Genomic DNA, 19491 nt, shown 5'->3' on the forward strand with positions numbered 1-19491 from the left:
ATGTGCGGGGGAAACTTTACCTAAACTTATGTTTTGCATCCAAAATTTCTGTTTTGTTACAAATTATGTTAATATACTTATAAATAATATAATTATTTATAAAAAGATAAAAGTAATTATATTTTCCCTCTTAAAAGGAAAAATCAACCATGGATTAAATTTCCCTTAGAAAAGATACAGTATTATATGTTTTTAATAATTTATAGCAAAATCAATTTGCTCTTGATAATTAGTAAATTCCAGATGATACATATGTAATACTTGATATATTACACTGAACTTTCTGTGGTAAGACTATTGATGCATTGCATTCTTCTTATTTTTTTTTACTTTACAAAATAGAGGCAATAAGAAGTGATCTTAGAATATATAGTATAATTTTATAGCTGCAATCTAATCTTTTTTTGTTTATGTAGCTGAAATATTTTATCCAATCTGTTAATCGTCAACTCTCCATAAGATTATAAATCAGTAGTTTAAGTGGCATTGTTGTTGTTGTTGTTGTTTTTTAAAAAATCTGTGTTTGGAATGGTAGTGCCTGACCATTAAATAATGAAACTTGGAAAAAACAGAATAGTGTTAAGAAAAAGAAATGGCAATGAAATTCTGTTGTTCAGTCTTGAGCAATGCTTTGGTTCTGAGAAGCAATACTCTGCCTACTTACAGCAGAAAATTGCTTTTGGTAGAAATTGCTTGTACCTAGAAATGAAGAGATTGGTCTAGTCAATCTAATCACACTTACACTATTGTTAATTTAATACACATTCTACATGATTTCAGCCATAAAAGAAGAAAAGAAAAAGAAAAGAAAAGAAAAGAAAATCCATGCTAGTTTTCATACACATCACTTAAACATATATTATATACAATCATTCTGATATTGAGATGGTGGTTCCTAAATATGATGTATACAAAAATAAAATTCATATGTATTCGTATGAATGCAAAGGTCTAGTATGTTTTATATAATCTATCCATTCTCTTACAAATGTAGTTCTACAGACTAGCTGTACTGAAGAACAGTAATAATTTATTTTCCCAGTATTGTAGTTTGATGATAGCCAACATCTAATTACTTCCAAGCTCTGTGGCTGTTACAAGTTGGTTTTCTTTCTGAAGAAATCATATTATGTTGGGGCCAGGGAATTCTAGAAGTTACTGTTGCAACACACCTGAGGAAACATGAGGAAAATAGACATAAATTCTTGTTGCTATCATAACAGAATGTCAAAAAATATCAAATCCTAAAAGTGTCTTATATTGTACCAAGTCTAGGTTCACTACAGTTCTAGAATTTTATCTACACAGCTTTACTAAGAACACAGAAAAAGCAAGTGCAGTATTGACGGGACAATGCAAAGGGTGTCTCTCAAGACCGAAATAGATATCTAAAAAATATGATTCTGTACAGGGGTCTTTATTAAATTGTGTAGGAATTAAATTGGATGATTTATTCTACTTGCTGTTCATCAGCTATGGACTTGACTAGAAGCTTAAGAAATAATGTATACATTTGCTGAGCATTGATTTATCAAATAAGACATATGAAAGCAAAGAAATGAAGATAAATTTATTAAACTATGCTTATTACCAATAAAACCTATGGTAATTTCAGGTATTCAATGTAGAATAAAAATTACACTGCCCTTCTACAAAAGCTCACAAACAAAAGACACATTTTTTCCCCATGGGAGTATCTCGATACTTATGGGAGTATCTCAATACTCCCATGTTACACCTCTCCTGCGCGAGCTGCATTGGCTTCCGTTTGCCCTCCGGGTGCGATTCAAGATGCTGGTAATTACCTTTAAAGCCCTACATGACTTAGGCCCAGGGTACTTGCGAGACCACCTGCTACCAATGTCAACCTCCCATCACCCAGTTCGCTCCCACAGAGTCGGCCTTCTCAGGGTTCCGTCGGCCAGGCAATGCCAGCTGGCGACCCCCAGGGGGAGAGCCTTCTCTGTGGGTGCGCCGACCCTCTGGAATGAACTGCCTCCAGAGCTGCGGATGGCCCCTGACCTTCGATCCTTCCGCCATGACCTGAAGACATGGTTGTTCCAACAAGCGGGCCTGGACTGACCATGGTTTTTAATTTGGTTTTTATTGTGTTAAATTGTCCTGTATTTCTTATATTCATTGTTTAATTCTTTTTTAATTTTTGTATTTTATGTCTCTTAATTTTTATTGTTGTGAGCTGCCCTGAGTCCTTAGGGAGAAGGGCGGCATATAAATTTAATAAATCCTAATCCTAATCCATTGAACAAATGTGCCCGGCAACATATCTTTCTCTTAGGTCACCATAACATTCTTTTTACAGATAGTCCTTGACTTGTTACCACAGTTAGGACCAGAATTTCCATTGCTAAGCAAGGTATTATTAAGCAAGTCGTGCCTGATTTTATGATATTTTTGTCATGGTTGTTAGGTGAATCACTGTAGTTGTTAAGTAACTCATATGCACATTAAGCAAATCTGATTTCCCCCATTGACTTTACTAGTAGGATTCTTGCTGGGAAGGTGCAAATGGTGATCATGTGACCCCAAGACACTGCAACTGTCATAAATAGATGCCAATAAAACATCTCCAAGCAAGCAAACAAGCTCCATGAACTCCACAGTTCAACCCTGAGCTACATACTGTATATCCTCTTGTATTGGAATGGCTATGTGTTGATTTTCTAATATCATAAAGTGCTTGGATTCTTCAATATTAAGATTTCTCAGTGATGTAAAAGAAAACAAACATGTACACATCTGCAAATATATGATAGAAAGTAAGAGTGTATATATATGGCTACTTTTAGCTACTCATAGCTAAAAGACATGTAAATATTCTGAATTGGTTTCTTGAATTACCTTTATTTGGACATGTGTAGCATAAAGTAAATCTGGAAAATTCTAATAACTGATCATGATTTTCATAAGTGTCCATGGTTTTTACTGTTTAACCCAAATCAGTAAGCAAATGTGAGTACCAGTCTGAACATTTAGGTCATACATGGTCCCAAAAGTTTTGGTTGCAGGAGCAGGAGTAGCAGTAAGAAATGGATTCGCGGAATTTAGGTTCCCATTTAAATATGACGCTTATCAGATGACTTTGGAATCATCATTTTCTCTTAATCTACCTCACAGTTTTTGTTGAAGAACTAAAATTAATAAATCTTTTGATGTATGCCACCTTGATTTTGATGATAATGATCATCAAATAATCTATAATGGTATTTGGTATCACTTGAGTTATTACCCAGTCCTAGAAATAAAATGGAATACAATAAATAAAATAAAATATCCAAAGTAACATCCACTACCTTAACTATGTCCAGGGACCATCCTTAGATTTCAATGATAGCCCTGATCTATTATTAATGCCCATCCACTATAGCTACTATCTTCTCCTTCTTAAAGTATGTGAATTCTGCTTACATAACACTTCAAGGAAGAAGTCAATTTTCATTTGGTTAGTTGCATTTTATTAGTCCATAATAACTCTTGTCAACTGTCTTCATCTCATACCTCTTACTCTTTCTAAATGTCCACTTTACATAGACTTATTTTTTTCCCTATTCAATCATGTCCAATTCTTAGAGGCTGCCTGGAGAAGTCCCTGCAATTTTCTTAGAAAGGTTCATGGAAACTCTCTTACTGAGCTGTTTTATGTCTTCTTTACTTTTACCTAACAGTGCTTATCTGCATATCTCAGACTGTTAGTATTTTACTCTCTGATTTGATTTCAGCTTTTATCTATTCCAGGGGTGTAAAACTGCCAGCCCGCAAGCCAGTTGCATCATATAAAGGCTGCACCCACCCCAGCTCCAGCAATGCAAAAAAAGTCATGATATGTCGCAACACGTCACGCGACACAGCGAGTTTGACACCTGTGATCTATTCTATCCTATAATTCTCGGTAAACCTTATTACTCTTCCTACAGCTGTCAAAATTAGTGATCTGCTCAAAACCTGTTTATTTTTTTTCTCCATAAGTGATTCTATACCATTTGTAACATCTTAAGTAAAATATTGTTTGAATGAGGAATTTGTGCAGTAGTTCAATTTTGTTCCTAATCTGTTGATATACAATTAGTCTTGATCTTTGTTTTTTATTATTGTAATCCTATAGTTATTTTCCTTCTCTCTTGTTTATTCACTATCATTTATTTTATTAATAATCACTCTTAATTTCATCCTCTTCAGGTGATCCCAGACAATCTCAGGTTACATAAATATATTGATGACTGAATGTCACAATATCACAGAACTAATTCTAATTATCTCACGAAATGAAGTCAAATGGATATATGGCCTTCTTGTTAAGAGTCAGGTACACATTTTTATAGTCCCTACCCATTCCTCAAAAATTGATAATGTAATTTTTAATACTATATTTAGTTCCCCCCAAATAATTCTCACTATATTTAATAAGATTCAGTTAATTAATATATAGAGACAAAATAAAAATAAAAAGGAGAAAATCAAATGAAGAAGCAGCAGGAAAGGTCACTAAGAACTTTATGAAACTTATCTCCTTATTCATATTTTTTAAATTAAATATTAGCTTTTATAGCACATAATAAGTAGTTCTCAGTATAGTATAGCAATGCAGTACTCCAGCAGTTCACATGTATTTATTCATTGACTACTGTAGTATTTCTTTTATCACAAATTTTGAAGAGAAGACTGGACACCCTGCTAAGTGAATAGCAGGGAAATAGCATATTTTACTGAAACATAATAGAGAACTTCATAATTGGGCAACTGCTGAAATACCAGTAGACATAATTCAGTCTTCTGAAAAAATATATGATCATTTATACTCTTTTTCCCTACTTATTCACTGTACATTAAGATGGGGAAATGACCCATAACACTGTAATAATTTCGTTAGAGCTGAAAGGAATTTTCACAATTCTTTTCTTATCATTAGTTTGATGTAAGATATTGAATTGATAGCAATGCCTGTGTAAGGACCCACTACAACTAACCACCCAAGAAAGCAGAACTCTTGAAACAGGATACTCTTCAAAAGGATACTTTTATTAGGGGCCAGTGACAGTAGGGAAGTCAAGATGAGATCTGGGGAAAAACCCGCGCAGACAGTATAGTTAAGCTAGCAATATTCCTCCTCTCACCAAAGGTATAATGTCCATTTGAAATCCAGCCAATCCACGGGTGTTGCGAAGTCTGGCCGGCTGGTATAGTTAGTGCACATCTCAAGGTCTTCTCCAGCTTTTGTTTCTCTGTAACCTTCTCCCTAACATTACTACTGTTTTTCAATGCATACTTTCCTATGAAAGCATAAGTTTCATAGATGCATATCATTACATTAACAACAAGAGCTATTGTTTGACAAGCAAATCTACCGTTTCATTTAAATAATTCAGGCCTTTGACTGTATGATATTATCCTTGGAAGTTTATGATATAAACAATTGTTAGGGAGATAAAGAAAAAGCATTGTGGCCACCAACTTCTTCATGGAGAAGCTGACCTGATTCTAGACATTATCAGTGAGACTATGGTTTGCAAGCTATGGGTAAATTCTTTTGGCTTTGATCTGTGTTGAACATAACAGAATTATTTTGCTTAAAAATTGAATTTCTGAATCATTTTTAATTTTTTTTACAACTATAAGAAATTTATGGCACCGTGGTTCTCATGTACAGTGTTATACTAGTTAACCATAGCTATGGCAAGGAATGAACAGGTGTCAATACCATTTTTGATTCTCTTATTTTTGCTGCTATTCCCATAAAAGAAGAATGGGGGAAAGTTGAGATGAAAAAGAGATGTGTTTTAGTGCTGGAAATGGTGAAGAAGGTGTAAAGCAATAGGAAAACAGTAACATTAATGGTTTCTCCTAAGTGCTTGTACTTTGAGTCTTAAACAGACTTTTAGGGATTTGTAGACTTGGATTCAATTAGGTTTTGGGTCATTGGACACCCTGATTTGCATTTGGTTCACAGGACTATGTGCAAAAAATTCACCTGCATTTTTGTCCTCAAATCTGTATATTACAATGCTTTATATGTTTAAAGGATTAATAGTAAAATAAGTCAATATTAAATTTGAATTTTTACATTGTAATTAACAACTGTAACCAGAATGACTCAAATTATTAATTATAAACCAGGCTTTTAAAAATGCAATAATTTCTGCTTAGTTTTTAAAACATTTGACAAAGTTAGAAGATCATTTTAAAATTAAATGTAACAGAACTATAACTGGATAAACCAAAAACACTGGATATTGTCAACGCTGTAACAATGGATGTTCCTGCTATGACAGCTGATGAAAATGCAGCCATTTTTGCTATGCTTTTAATATAATAATAATAATAATAATAATAATAATAATAATAATAATAATAATAATAATAATAATAATAATAATAATATAAAGTTGGAAGGGACCTTGGAGGTCATCTAGTCCAACCCCCTGCTCAGGCAGGAAACCCTATACCATTTCAGGCAAATGGCTGTCCAGTCTCTTCTTAAAAACCTCCAGTGTTGGAGCATTCACCACCTCTGGAGGCAGGTTGTTCCACTGGTTAATTGTTCTAACTGTCAGGAAGTTTCTCCTTAGTTCTAGGTTGCTTCTCTCCTTGACTAGTTTCCATCCGTTGCTTCTTGTCCTGCTCTCAGGCGCTTTGGAGAACAGCTTGACTCCCTCTTCTTTGTGATAGCCCCTGAGATACTGGAACACTGCTTTTCGTCTATTTAGAAACCAGATGTAGAAGGGGGGTTGGGGTGAATGCTTGAGCTCAGCTAGCCATAATAATAATGCTGCTCCATGGGAACTCAAGGACACAAACTGATAACGTTTTGGTGGGCTGAGGAGCTGGAGAGAAAGCTCCCACTTTAGGCTAATTGGAGAATGTGATTAATGATTGCTTCATGGGGGTGGGAATTGCAATTTGTTACTTTGGATCTGGTTTTGGGTTCAACTATGTGGTGCCGATACTTTGTTTCCTGAATAAAATGTTCTTTGAGGAAGAATTCTTGCCTTGAAGTTCTTTTGATGGGTTTCATCTATTGGAAGTTACAACTATGTCATCTATGACAAGTTACAAGTTACAAGTCTGTTGATAAATATTTAATCCAAAAATGGCTTTAGTATTAAGTTAAAATCTACGTCAGATTAGTTTTTTTACATATGAAACTCAAGACATACTCTTGTAACTTAACTAGTCATTCTTTTACAGAAAATGGTTGTTTGCAATTTCTAATGAGTAGAATAAAGAATCTTAGCTGCTCATTCTATGTAGAAATCCAGCCTGACTTAAAGTGTATCCACTTAAAAAGCGAGGTTAAAATTCTGGCAAACTCCCTTCTTTTTCTTCAGGCCCCAAGCTCTTCAATTTTTTTCACTAGTTCATTAGCACAAAATCTGTCTAAATCTTAGTCCTTGGTACTAGAAAACATCATTTAATACTTTCATATGCCAACAATGCACTAATTCTCTCATTAGGGGAAAGGGCCCTTTCATTTCCTCACTTTAGAAGGGGTAACTCATTTTTAAGTAAAATAAAACTGAAGTATTTGAATTCTCCAAAGGAATTGTTACCCACTGCTACTCTTGGAAAATTAATGGCTTTGACATTGATCAAATCAGGGAATTTAAATGCTTAATATTCTCCTTCCAAGTCTCACTGATTTAGAATGAATAATGAAGGCTTGTCGCTTCCCAGGCTAATAATAATAATAATAATAATAATAATAATAATAATAATAATAATAATAATAATAATAATAATAATAATAATAATAATAATAATAATAATAATAATAATAATAATAATAATAATAATTTAATTTCTATACCGCCCTTCTCCCGAAGGACTCAGGGCGGTGTACAGGGCAAATACAGTAAAAATACAATGTACAAAAGTTAAAAAAGAATTAAATAATACAGCCCAATTCCAATAAAATTAATACAGTTAATATTAAAAAAAACCAAACCCATCAGACCAGGCCGGCTTGTTCAAATAAGTATGTTTTTAGGTCACGTCGGAAGGAGCGAAGGTTGAGAGCCATCCGGAGCTCCACCGGTAAACGGTTCCAAAGGTCTGGCGCGCACACAGAGAACGCCCTCCCCCTGGGGGCCGCCAGTTGACACTCTTTGACCGACGGCACCCTAAGGAGGACCTCTCTGTGGGAGCACACTGGACGAAGGGAAGTCGATGCCGGCAGCAGGTGCTCCCGTAGGTAATCCGGACCCATGCCATTTAGGGCTTTATAGGTCATTACCAGCACCTTGAATAAGTTTTCAGGACTCAGGATCATCAGTCCCCTCTGTATGGTGCAAAGACCTGCTACTATTCTGAAACATCTATACTGAGGTACCGTAATCCAAATTTCCAAGGTTCTACTCTGTATAAACTGTCTATCTATTTGTATGTTGAAACTGGAATCTGGGCTGATCATTTTGGCAACATCTATATGGTTCTGCTGACTGAAGTACTAGTATATCCAAATAGAATAGATCACTAAATTTGTTGCAATTACCATAGCATATAATATGTTCAGTCTGTAATATTGATAAATTGCTTTTCCAGTTAAATTGATTTGCCACTTTATATACATTTTAAAAATATTTGATTATATGTGTATTATGTATCCATCAATCCATCTCCCTTTTTCTCCCTCCCTCCCTCTGTTTGTCTCACATCTTTTATTTTTGGTTTGTATATGTTATTTTTTTTGACTGCAAAATAAAATAATAACATACAAATAAATTTTAAACCCCAGAAGTTCAACAAGTTAGTGTTTTAGATTGTAGATTGGTAAAAGAGCACCATTCTTGCTGAAAGCAAGCATTGTGGGGACTAGCCTAACCTTAAGAGTCAAGCTGTTCTATTAGGCCTGACTCACCACTGAGGTGGTCTACTTCTCAGCTCTTATGCTTCTTATATCCTGCTGTACAGAATCTGAAACATCCCTTCCTCAAGTTCAATATCACAGATCAAACGTGCTTACAGAAAGCCTGAATCTCTGAATTTTTCCTCCTTTTGGGGGGAATTGAGAAGAGGGATGAAAGCAATCTATTATTCCTGTACAGGGGTGACTAAAGGGACAGCCCAAGATCATGAGGAGAAAGCAAAGTAAAGATATAAAAAGAAACTAAAAGGGAAGCTCTCTCTTTTTTTTATTTCTAAACCCCCAGTGATCAACAGGCTAAAATAGTTTCTGCTAAGTCCTTCTTCCTCCTTTCTTCTCCTATTTTCTCTCTGGATACTTCTGAAGCTCTTGCAGTTTTATAACTCTTCCTTGTTCTTCAGATTTTACCAGGAAAAGAGCCTGTTCCAGATGTTGTTTTCTTCCACTGCTAACTTTGCCAGTGCACAATGTTTTAGGATTAATTGTCTCCCATCTGGAAGTGCTTCATATCACTCTCTCCTGAAGAATTTTCAAGTGTATAATGCAAGAATCAAATTGCAGAGATTCTCTCGGGACCAAATTCACAACATGAATAAGAATCTGAGCAGTGTGATTAAAATCATAAGAAAAAAGGGGTTTACAGTATATGCACTTCCCATGTGTTTTGTGTACTGCCCAGATACAATGCTGGATTCACACTATGCGTTTAATTCTAAATGTGAACTATCAAAACACAACTGCTGGGTTTTATTTTAGACGGGCAAGCAAATATATCATATTATGGCTTAAGGCAATTGTCGTTCAACATGCTTAGATGTGAGATTGACATTCTTTCAACATGCTGAGATAAAGACTGGGTTCCTACAATATGCCTAAAAATGCCTTGTCTAGCATTTGTGCATAGTTAGCTTGCGGGGTTTTACCCAAGATAGACTTGAATTAAACACTATGTGAACCAAATTTTGTAAACAATTGTAAACAATTCCATCTGCATAAAAGCAATTATTTTTGTATAATAATTCTATAGTTATGCAGTATTTAGATGGTCACTAATTTGTACTATTTCCTATGTTATTAGTGGAAATTGGTGTCGGTTCAAATATAATGGCTAATGATGTATTGTTGAATATCACACAAAGCTGATGGCACTTAATATTCCAAGCTCAATTGGAAATCCACTTAACTAGATGCTGGCAAAATTCTAGGTCGCTACTTGGTATTTCTCCAATTCATCAGCTTGTTTTCTCTTCCCTTAGCACAAGAGTTGCCAAACCTTTCCAGGCAATGTACATCCCCGTTAATAAGTAAAGAAGAAAATGCTTGAATCAAACAAAATGTGTTCCTTAATCTCTCACATGAAAATTATAGAAACTAACACAAAATCATTCAATGTTTATGAGCTTTCAAGTCTAGTTTATATCATGGAGAGCTCATTAATCAGAAACAAAAATGCATACAATTTAGCAATGTCCTATAGCACAAATTTAGCAGAAAAAATGAACACTGAAAAACTGAGAAAGAATTTATCATACTTTGAATCTCCTTTTAATGTTTTTTTCTTATGTTTCACAACTATACCAATTACTGTTTTTACATCTGAAGTTTCACATTTTTTGGTTTCTTTGTGAAATATACTGAATTCCTTTTCTTTTTAAAAATATACTTTATAAATTTTTTACAATAATGACCCTTAGTGCTCAGTGAACAGTGTGTTGTCTGGGTTCATATATTTAAAAATGATCAATAGCAATTAATTTCTATAATTGATCAATATGTTGGTTAATAGTAGAGGTTAACACCTCTACTCCGTGAGCTGCATTGGCTTCCAGTTGCCCTCCGGGTGAGATTCAAGGTGCTGGTGATGACCTATAAAGCCCTGAATGGCTTGGGTCCGGGTTATTTGAGGGAACACCTGCTGCCGGCATCAAGTTCCCTTCGTCCAGTGCGCTCGCACAGGGAGGGTCTTCTCAGGGTGCCGCCGGTAAAAGATTGCCGGCGGATAACACCCAGGGGGAGGGCCTTCTCTGTGGGTGCACCTGCCCTCTGGAACCAGCTGCCCGTGGAGCTCAGGACTGCCCCTGACCTGCGTTCATTCCGCCGGGACCTGAAGACTTGGCTCTTTGAGCTCTCTGGCCCAGGCTGAGAATTTTAACTGGGGTTTTATTTTCAGGGATAATTTAATCTTTTTAATTGTCTTTTAACTTGTATTTTGTATTGGTGTGATTTTAAAATGCCCTGTAAACCGCCCTGAGTCCTTCGGGAAAGGGTGGTAAATAAATCTAATTAAATTAAATTAAATTAAATTAAATTAAATAATATATTTCCTTGATCCTCTCTTCTTCTGGTAATATTCTCCTTTTGTCTACATTAAACAAATATAATTCTTAATACTTTCCACATATATAAAGTTGAATATAAACATTTTTCTAGCATTTGTACATATAATAATAAAATCAGCATATAACAACTTTTCTAATCAGCTTATGTGTAAATTTTATTTATAGAAGTCATCTTATTAAGTCATTATATCTCCTGTTTTCAAGATTCTTGTTTAAGCTTAATTTCTCTCAGTATTCAAACTACTCTTATCAGTCATGATTTTCTCAAAGTTCATTAACTTTGAACATCCATACTTTTTATTCAAATACACTGTCTCAATATTTTTACATTTCATATATTATAAAAGTATTATACTACTTATATATCTTATCCCTCTTAATATAAGGCCCCTTTATGTCCAAGCTTTGTCTGTTCAAACAAATATTTAATCCTATAGTACACCATCTAGTAATCTTACTATAGGGCCTCTTTATATCCAAACTTTATATATATATTATAACCATATTCAAACAAGTGTTTAGTCATATAGTATTCCATCTGGTAAGTTGAATCACATCTTTTAACTCTAACTCTAATCTTCTTTTTTTTTGCCAGGTTGCTTTCAAATCAGTAGGTTTAGCTTGCCAGATTGTATTTTTGTAGATGTTGTTGGGGATAAAAAAGACAAGTTGAGTAGAATATTCATTTTTTTGTCTCCCACCTTTGATCCTCTGGTCCCTTCTTATTTGACACATGACTGCAAGGGACTGAGCTATGGAAAATATATCAAATCTATTGTAATACTTCTAGGGTTTTTTTCTAGGAACAGGTTTGCAACTGGTGGCTCATGATATTGTGATTCATGGTTCACCAATAGCACAGTTAACACAGGATGATGGCCATTTCTCAGTGCTGAATCCATCATTGGCATTATCCTTTAAATAAAACCAGAAATAAATAGCTCAACAAGAATCTAAGCACACAGTTTACAGCACTGGTTTAGATTTCAGAGGAAGTCCTTGAGTGAAATTGGAAGAGGTGAGTGAAAATCAAGACATATCTGAAAAAAAAAATCTTTATTTTGAACAGCTTTAAACTGGCTTCTAAGAAGCTATGTAAATTAGTTGTAATGAGCTACTGAAACTCCTTTGCTGAGAACCTTCACCATTGCTTGGAGGTAACTGATGCTAGGAAGAGTATAAGGAAAAAGAGAGAGAAGAAAAAATAGGGTGGGGGATAGAGTAGGGAAAAAAAATAGTAATATCAAGAAACAGAGTTGGTGAACAGATATGAGAGGAAGGAAGTTCTTTTTTCTCCAAGAATTTGGGACCATGTTGCCCACATTTGAATTTTTATTGATTGATCATATTTAAATACTGCCAAATCCCTAAGTATTCTTGGTGGCTTAAAGAAAAAAGATGATTATCACATGATGTTCTCTACATTAAGAAATTATAAATTTTAACATTAAAATTAGAATATATCCAACATAATCTTCAGAGTTCTACTTTTCAAAATAATACCCCTAGAAATTAGTGCTAGAAAGTTCTTAGCTGATCTTAATGAAATGTACTGTACAATGTACATATTTCCCTATGTAGGAATAGCTGGGTTAAACATTGGTTAAAAGTATCTGGTTACATGCAAATAATGAGTCAGATTTGTTTCCTACATCTTCTTCTTCTTCTTTTTTTAATCTCATTTATATACCGCCCTTCTCCAGTGCGCTCCCACAGAGAGGGCCTCCTCAGGGTGCCTCTGATCAAAGAATGTCGATTGGTGGCCCCCAGGGGGAGAGTGTTCTCTGTGGGCGCGCCAGACCTATGGAACCGCTTGCTGGTTGAGCTCTGGACGGCCCCCGACCTTCGCTCCTTCCGGCGCGATCTCAAAACCTTCCTTTTTGAACAATCCAGCCTGGCCTGATGGGATGGGGTTGGGTTTTATAAATTGGTCTTAACTTTTAATGTGTATTAATTTATTTATGGGCATTGCTGTTTAATTACTTTTTAATTTTTGTATCCTGTTTTTATTATGTATTGCCCTGTTCACCGCCCTGAGTCCTTCGGGAGAAGGGCGGTATACAAATTAAATTAAATTATTAAATTAAATTATTCTCCGAAGACTCAGGGCGGCTTACAAGTTAAAGCACAAATCAATGTGCTCAGCAATAGCCTTCATTCTATGTATATGCCTGCTTATTAGGGCTTTTGCCCCCCCCAAGCGGCATTATTACAAAGTCAGCTTATTGCCCCCAACAATCTGGGTCCTCATTTTACCTACCTCGGAAGGATGGAAGGCTGAGTCAACCTTGAGCCTGTTGGGATGCGAACCTGCACTAATTGCAGGCAGCTGGTGTTACTTAAGGAGGCATTAGCCCACTGCTCCACCAAGGCTCTTCCGACATCAATCAGTCAATCAATTAGTCAATCAATCCACATCTATGTAGTGTTCAGTTCAATGTTCAGAGATAAGAAGCAGCATATTGGCCATACTCACTATCCCCTTTCCTATCACAGACCTCTTATCACTTGGTCTCATCAACATCTAAAGAAAGATGCTAAGGGTTTAATGATCTTGTATTATTAATATTAATGCTTCCCCTTTCCCATATTTTTAATTGCTTACATAATCCAGTTATGATCTTATGCATTGCAATGTCTGTGTAGCTTCTTTCTATACAAGCATTGTTTATTACTGAAATGTAAATATTATTTATTACTGCAGTGTTTATTGAAACATTTGTTTAGTGTGATGAATGCATTTGCTTAGTGTGATGAATGAGTTTTCTTTTTCTTTCTTTCTGAGATACTGTATAGTCAACTCAGTGTGCCTTCAAGCTATATGAATTGTTCTTGCAGTGTGATTTGGACAGTACTTTTTATCTTTTTCTCAGTAATAATAATAGTACTATTATATGCAGATCTTGACTTTTTTGACACTTTATGCAGATGTCTGTATACTTTCTCAGAAAACCCTGACTTTTACTGCCATTTGTTTCTGTTTTTCTTCCCCTTGATCATGATGTATCATTTTGGTTAAAGTGACATTTATTCTCTTTGCAAGTGTTGCTGTATAAAGCTTATAATTTACACTCAGTAAAGAAATAGATCTGAGTGACTATAGGTGAGTTGAATCCTTTCCTTCTTATTAAATCAAAAATATATAACTCTTACATTAAGTTACCAGCTTAATCCCAAGGGCAGAGTATAAAATAAACACACTAATCCTAGATAACCTAATTAGGGCTTCCTTGTTTATTCTATTTATTGATTGTTTTAACTTCACTGGTACCTTATAAATTATTATCAATGTGTAGTTTAGCTGTTGCTAGATATTAATAACATCTGAAGTTTCAATTAAATGCTCTGCAACAACAACAACAACAACAACAACAACAACAACAACAACAATAATAATAATAATAATAATAATAATAATAATAATAATAATAATAATAATAAGAAGAAGAAGAAGAAGAAGAAGAAGAAGAAGAAGTTGGAAGGGACCTTGGAGGTCATCTACTCCAACCCCCTGCTAAGGCAGGAAACCCTATACCATTTCAGACAAATGGCTGTCCAGTCTCTTCTTAAAAACTTCCAGTGCTGGAGCATTCACCACTTCTGGAGGCAGGTTGTTCCACTGGTTAGTTGTTCTAACTGTCAGGAAGTTTCTCCTTAGTTCTAGGTTGCTTCTCTCCTTGACTAGTTTCCATCCGTTGCTTCTTGTCCTGCTTTCAGGTGCTTTGGAGAATAGCTTGGCTCCCTCTTCTTTGTGGCAGCCCCTGAGATATTGGAACACTGCTATCATGTCACTCCTCACCCTTCTCTTCATTAAACTACACATACCCAATTCCACCTTTCAGCTGCCTTTCCTTATTCATCTTCTGTTTTGAAGCTTGAATAGTTACATAATGTATAAATAAATAGGTCTCCTCAAGGGGAAATATCTCCATAACATGTTTCTTGCCTGTCAGGCACATTGTTTAGAATAACTCATTCTACTAGTCATAGCCATCACATTTACAGATTTGCTTTGCAGGGCAGATTTCTGATTCAGCAAGTTTTGGGGCTGGATTTTTGAATTTGAATGGAAACTAACAAGAGTTGCAGTTGTGTTCTAAAATGCCAAACGATCACTTAAGTTCAGCCCAGGGGACGTAAAACGCTTCTTGCAAGTAGACCCTTGTGACTGAAAGCACAGAAAGCTTTTCAAAAGTGTTTTTAAAAGGAAAAAAAACCTCTTCACCACTTTGTACAATTTGGGAGAGAAGCACAAGTCCTATCAATTTTGAGTACCAATTGTTTGTATCTGATAAAAAAAGCAAGTTAACAATCCAGTGCCTTTTTTAAAGGAAGAAAATTGTCTATGATGGTTTGGTTGGCTAATGAAAATGCCTGTTGTGGATATTCAGTCCTCCTGTACTCTTTTTTTTTTTGGACAATTCAGAATATATTTAAAATGGTAGCTTAAAGTGCATTTTGCTACACAGATATGTCTAAACATGTTGCTTGTTTCGCCTGTTTGCTGTTAACTACAAATATGATTATTTTTTGCTACATACAGTGGCTTAGAGTATAAAGGTAAGCAAGCAAGACTTTTATGATCCCTGGTGGAGATTCAACTGAACAAGTCAATAGTATTTATAGATCTTTCACCTTTGTTAATGTTTTATGGAAAATATTTGAAAAAAAATCTATTGGCTGATTTTTTCTGCAAGTTGTGTGATTGGTAGCAGTTGGCAGGAATTGCTTCCATTATCTATCCTTATGGAACTTGGTAAAAAACAAAGGAACAACAACTCATATAAAAGTTCCTGTGATATAAACACTTGAAGGAACATTCCAGGGGAATTATTTTATTCCAGAATTCAGATTAAAGATTAAACATTCTATTTATCTCCCTGTAAAATATAAGGATAGGAAATCCTTCTTTTACTTGTAATAGCTCCAAGCACCAGACACTTTGCGTGAATAAATAATTTCACTAATGGTGTTGGAATCAGAATATCACATCAACTTCATTGTATCACATACATTAATTTATTCATCCCATATTTATTCTGATTTATGATAGGAACTTCCAGATTAAATTGAAAACAGGTCAAAACCACCCTATTTGAGAAAGTTCCTGATTCCATAAACGCCTAGGAATGTCCTTTTGTTTGTATTATAACCTCATGGATTTTTTTTATTTGTAATACAGAGATGGATATTCTAGGTTGTGGCATCTGTAATGAGGTCAAATTCCCTATGCAGTTTAACAAAATTCATGGTGTGATTTTAAAGCTTATGTAAAGTTTTCCTGGACTTTCTTTGTCTAATTTGTTTTGGTAGCCATTCTAATCATTATGTCTTATTGTGAGTTCTTAATATTTTATCATTTTACATGTTCAGTTGTAGAATGAAATTATTTTAGCGTAAACATCTTTCAACTATGGGTGATATAGTTTCAAGCTTTGCACATTATCACCTACTCCACAATCTGGTATTAAAAAAGGTAAAGGTAAAGGTTCCCCTGCACATGCATGCTAGTCATTTCCAACTCTAGTGGCTGGTGCTCATCTCTGTTTCAAAGCCGAAGAGCCAGCGCTTGTCCGAGGACGTTTCTGTGGTCATGTGGCCGGCATGACTAGATGCCAAAGGCGCACGGAACGCTGTTACCTTCCCACCGTAGTGGTCCCTATTTTTCTACTTGCATTTTTACGTGCTTTCGAACTGCTAGGTTGGCAGAAGCTGGGGCGAGTAACAGGCGCTCACTCTGTTACGCGGCACTTGGGATTTGACCCACCAAACTGCTGACCTTCTGATCGACAAGCTCAGCGTCCCAACCCACTGAGCCACTGCGTCCCTCAATCTGGTATTACATGATGAAAATAAAGAAGGTAAAAAGAAAAGATGATTCCAGTTACTAACTCCATGTGATATAATACACTAATACGTGTATATCTCTAGTTGTGAAGGATTTTATTCTGCTTCCTTGGGAAACACTTTTTCCCCGTCACTAATGAGCCATGATGAACAGCTAAGGGAGCTTAGGTTATAGATATAATAAATGTTCAAGACAACATTTCCTGAACACATGCAGCTGTTTAATGTAAAAGGACAATCCTGAAGAATAATTTATAACCTATAGGTCCATTAGAATACTGTGGCGACAGCAGCAGCTTGTTATATTCAGGAACAGAGCTAAACCTGACAGCTTTCAGCTACAGTATATGGGAAAAGAAATGTTATCTTGATTTTCCATAGCATGTGCTTGTAATGATGCCCCTCTGGGCAAGCTGTCAGCTAATACATGTGTCATTTTGCTATATTTCTTTATTCCAAAGAAAGATGAAAACTGTCAAAAGCACACTTATGTTGCAGCACTTATCAAAAACACAGATCTACTCTATCTTTTAAACAGCTGTAAACATAGTGGCTTAATAACGACACCATTTCCTGTTGAATGTGCTACTGTTGCTATGTGAAGAACTGTTGATATGTCAAAACTGTGTGGTGATTTTACCACTCATCCTGGTTATTGTTTGCCCACTGAATTATGTGACAAGCTGTTTTCCATTCCAAGGGCTGTAGTCTTGTCTTTTCTTTAATGTCTGAGAAAAACAGAATAAGATCCCTTTTCCTTTATTAATCTATACATTAATAAAATCTATAGATACTTGCAGTGACTTTTCTCAGTTTCTCCGTGATATATCCTGAAGTATACAGAAAAATATTACACGACTGCAGTTAATTAGAATAGCCAATTAGAATACATAATAAATATTATGTGCCTCTAGTCGTATTTCAGTTCAAGATAGCACTATTATTTTCATCAGAGCTAAAAGTTATTCCTTTTAGTATTTCTTCACCTAATTTTATTCCATATTATCAAATTTATGTTTATTTCCATTCACTCTGCTGGAGGCTAACTGTTTACTCCTCTTCAACTTCTTCCAAAAATATTTTATTTTAATATTTCATTAGAATTTTTAAATACAGTAAAAATATGTATTAAATGAAAAAGTAAAGAAAAAAAGAGGATGGAAAAGAAGTGGAAAAAAGAAACAAAACAAAACACAGAATTTGTGACATCGGACCTTCTTTCTATCAAGTAATTGCCCTCTTACTCTTTCTCTCTCACTTTAACCCTCCCTAATCCTCAAATCTATAAATCATCAGTTTTGTCCTTTCTTCCTTCAGTAAAAAATCTGTATAAGGCTTCTAAAAAAGTCTTTTAAAAAAAGCTCGTATTTTATTTTCCTCTGATCAAACTGATCAGCTTTGCTATTTCTGTCAGTTTTATAGTCCACTGTGGATATTTCATCATTCTTCCATCAAACTTGTTTTTTTTCCAACTATAATAACATTTAGATAAGTATGTGCTAGATGCTGATCTGAATAAATTCACAAGTCCCACAGTTTAAAATAACAATATGTTAATATGTTAGCACTCTATTGAGTGCTAGTCTGTGGAGTGCTTGACTACTTGAGTATCATTAGCTTATAACTAAACTGAACCAATAGGGGACCTCATCACTGGTTTCTTGTAGATGCTAACAAAAGTGATAAGAGCATTGAGCCTTGCAGTACACCCACAAGTGAGAAACTGTGGAGACTGATCTTTCCCTATTAACATTGACTGAAAGTAACTACAAAGAAAGAACCACCGTGAAAAGCGCCTCTTACGCCAAACCTCATAGTCAGTCCAGAAGGCACTGAAAACTGCTGGGAGATGATGGAGCTCTAGAAAAGATATATTACCTCCATTTTGGCTCTTTCATAATGGCTTCTGGTGACCGATACTATCTGTAACTTGTGTGTTGGAAATTGGCCTGAATCCTGACATTGTTAGATCCTGGCAGTGTGTCTCCTTTAAATTCCCTGGAGCTGAAGTCTAACCGCTTTCTCCCAAAAAGGAAAATTGGAGACTGGACAAAAATTAACTCCTGCACGCATTCAGCCTTTCCAGTCCATAAGATCAAGAGAGAAAATTCATATCTAATATAGCCTTCTCTTTCCCACTACTTTCATAGATCCACAGTCTGTTTTTCTTTCATTCTTTCCATTTGTTAATTCAGGATCTTTAGCATTTATTCTTCCTATTCCTTTGTAAATCTTATACATTGCTATTGTTGTCATCAGATGAGCCAACGTATATTGACCTCTTTGGTCAATCCAGGCTTTCACATAATGCTTTTAATAAGATGGGAATAGTGTCATCATAGTAAATGTACTACTTTTGGCAAGCAATAATGTCACAATACTAATCAGTTTTTCAGATGCTTAAATGAAGTCAGAGTTTAGCTCAGACAG

The 19491-nt window shown here is 35.2% G+C and overlaps 1 long non-coding RNA gene across 1 annotated transcript in view; it reads left to right on the plus strand.

Annotated features, from left to right (window-relative positions):
- The first annotated feature begins 300 nt into the window (after positions 1–300).
- Positions 301–19491, plus strand: part of LOC308670884 — a 472772-nt gene continuing 453581 nt past the window's right edge. Inside the window, exon 1 of the long non-coding RNA XR_014027107.1 lies at positions 301–608. This is a non-coding gene — a long non-coding RNA (uncharacterized lncRNA). The remainder of the gene's footprint in view (positions 609–19491) is intronic.

The sequence above is a fragment of the Vipera berus genome, assembly GCF_964194415.1.
Source record: "Vipera berus genome assembly, chromosome: 7".
Classification (NCBI taxonomy): Eukaryota; Metazoa; Chordata; class Lepidosauria; order Squamata; family Viperidae; genus Vipera; species Vipera berus.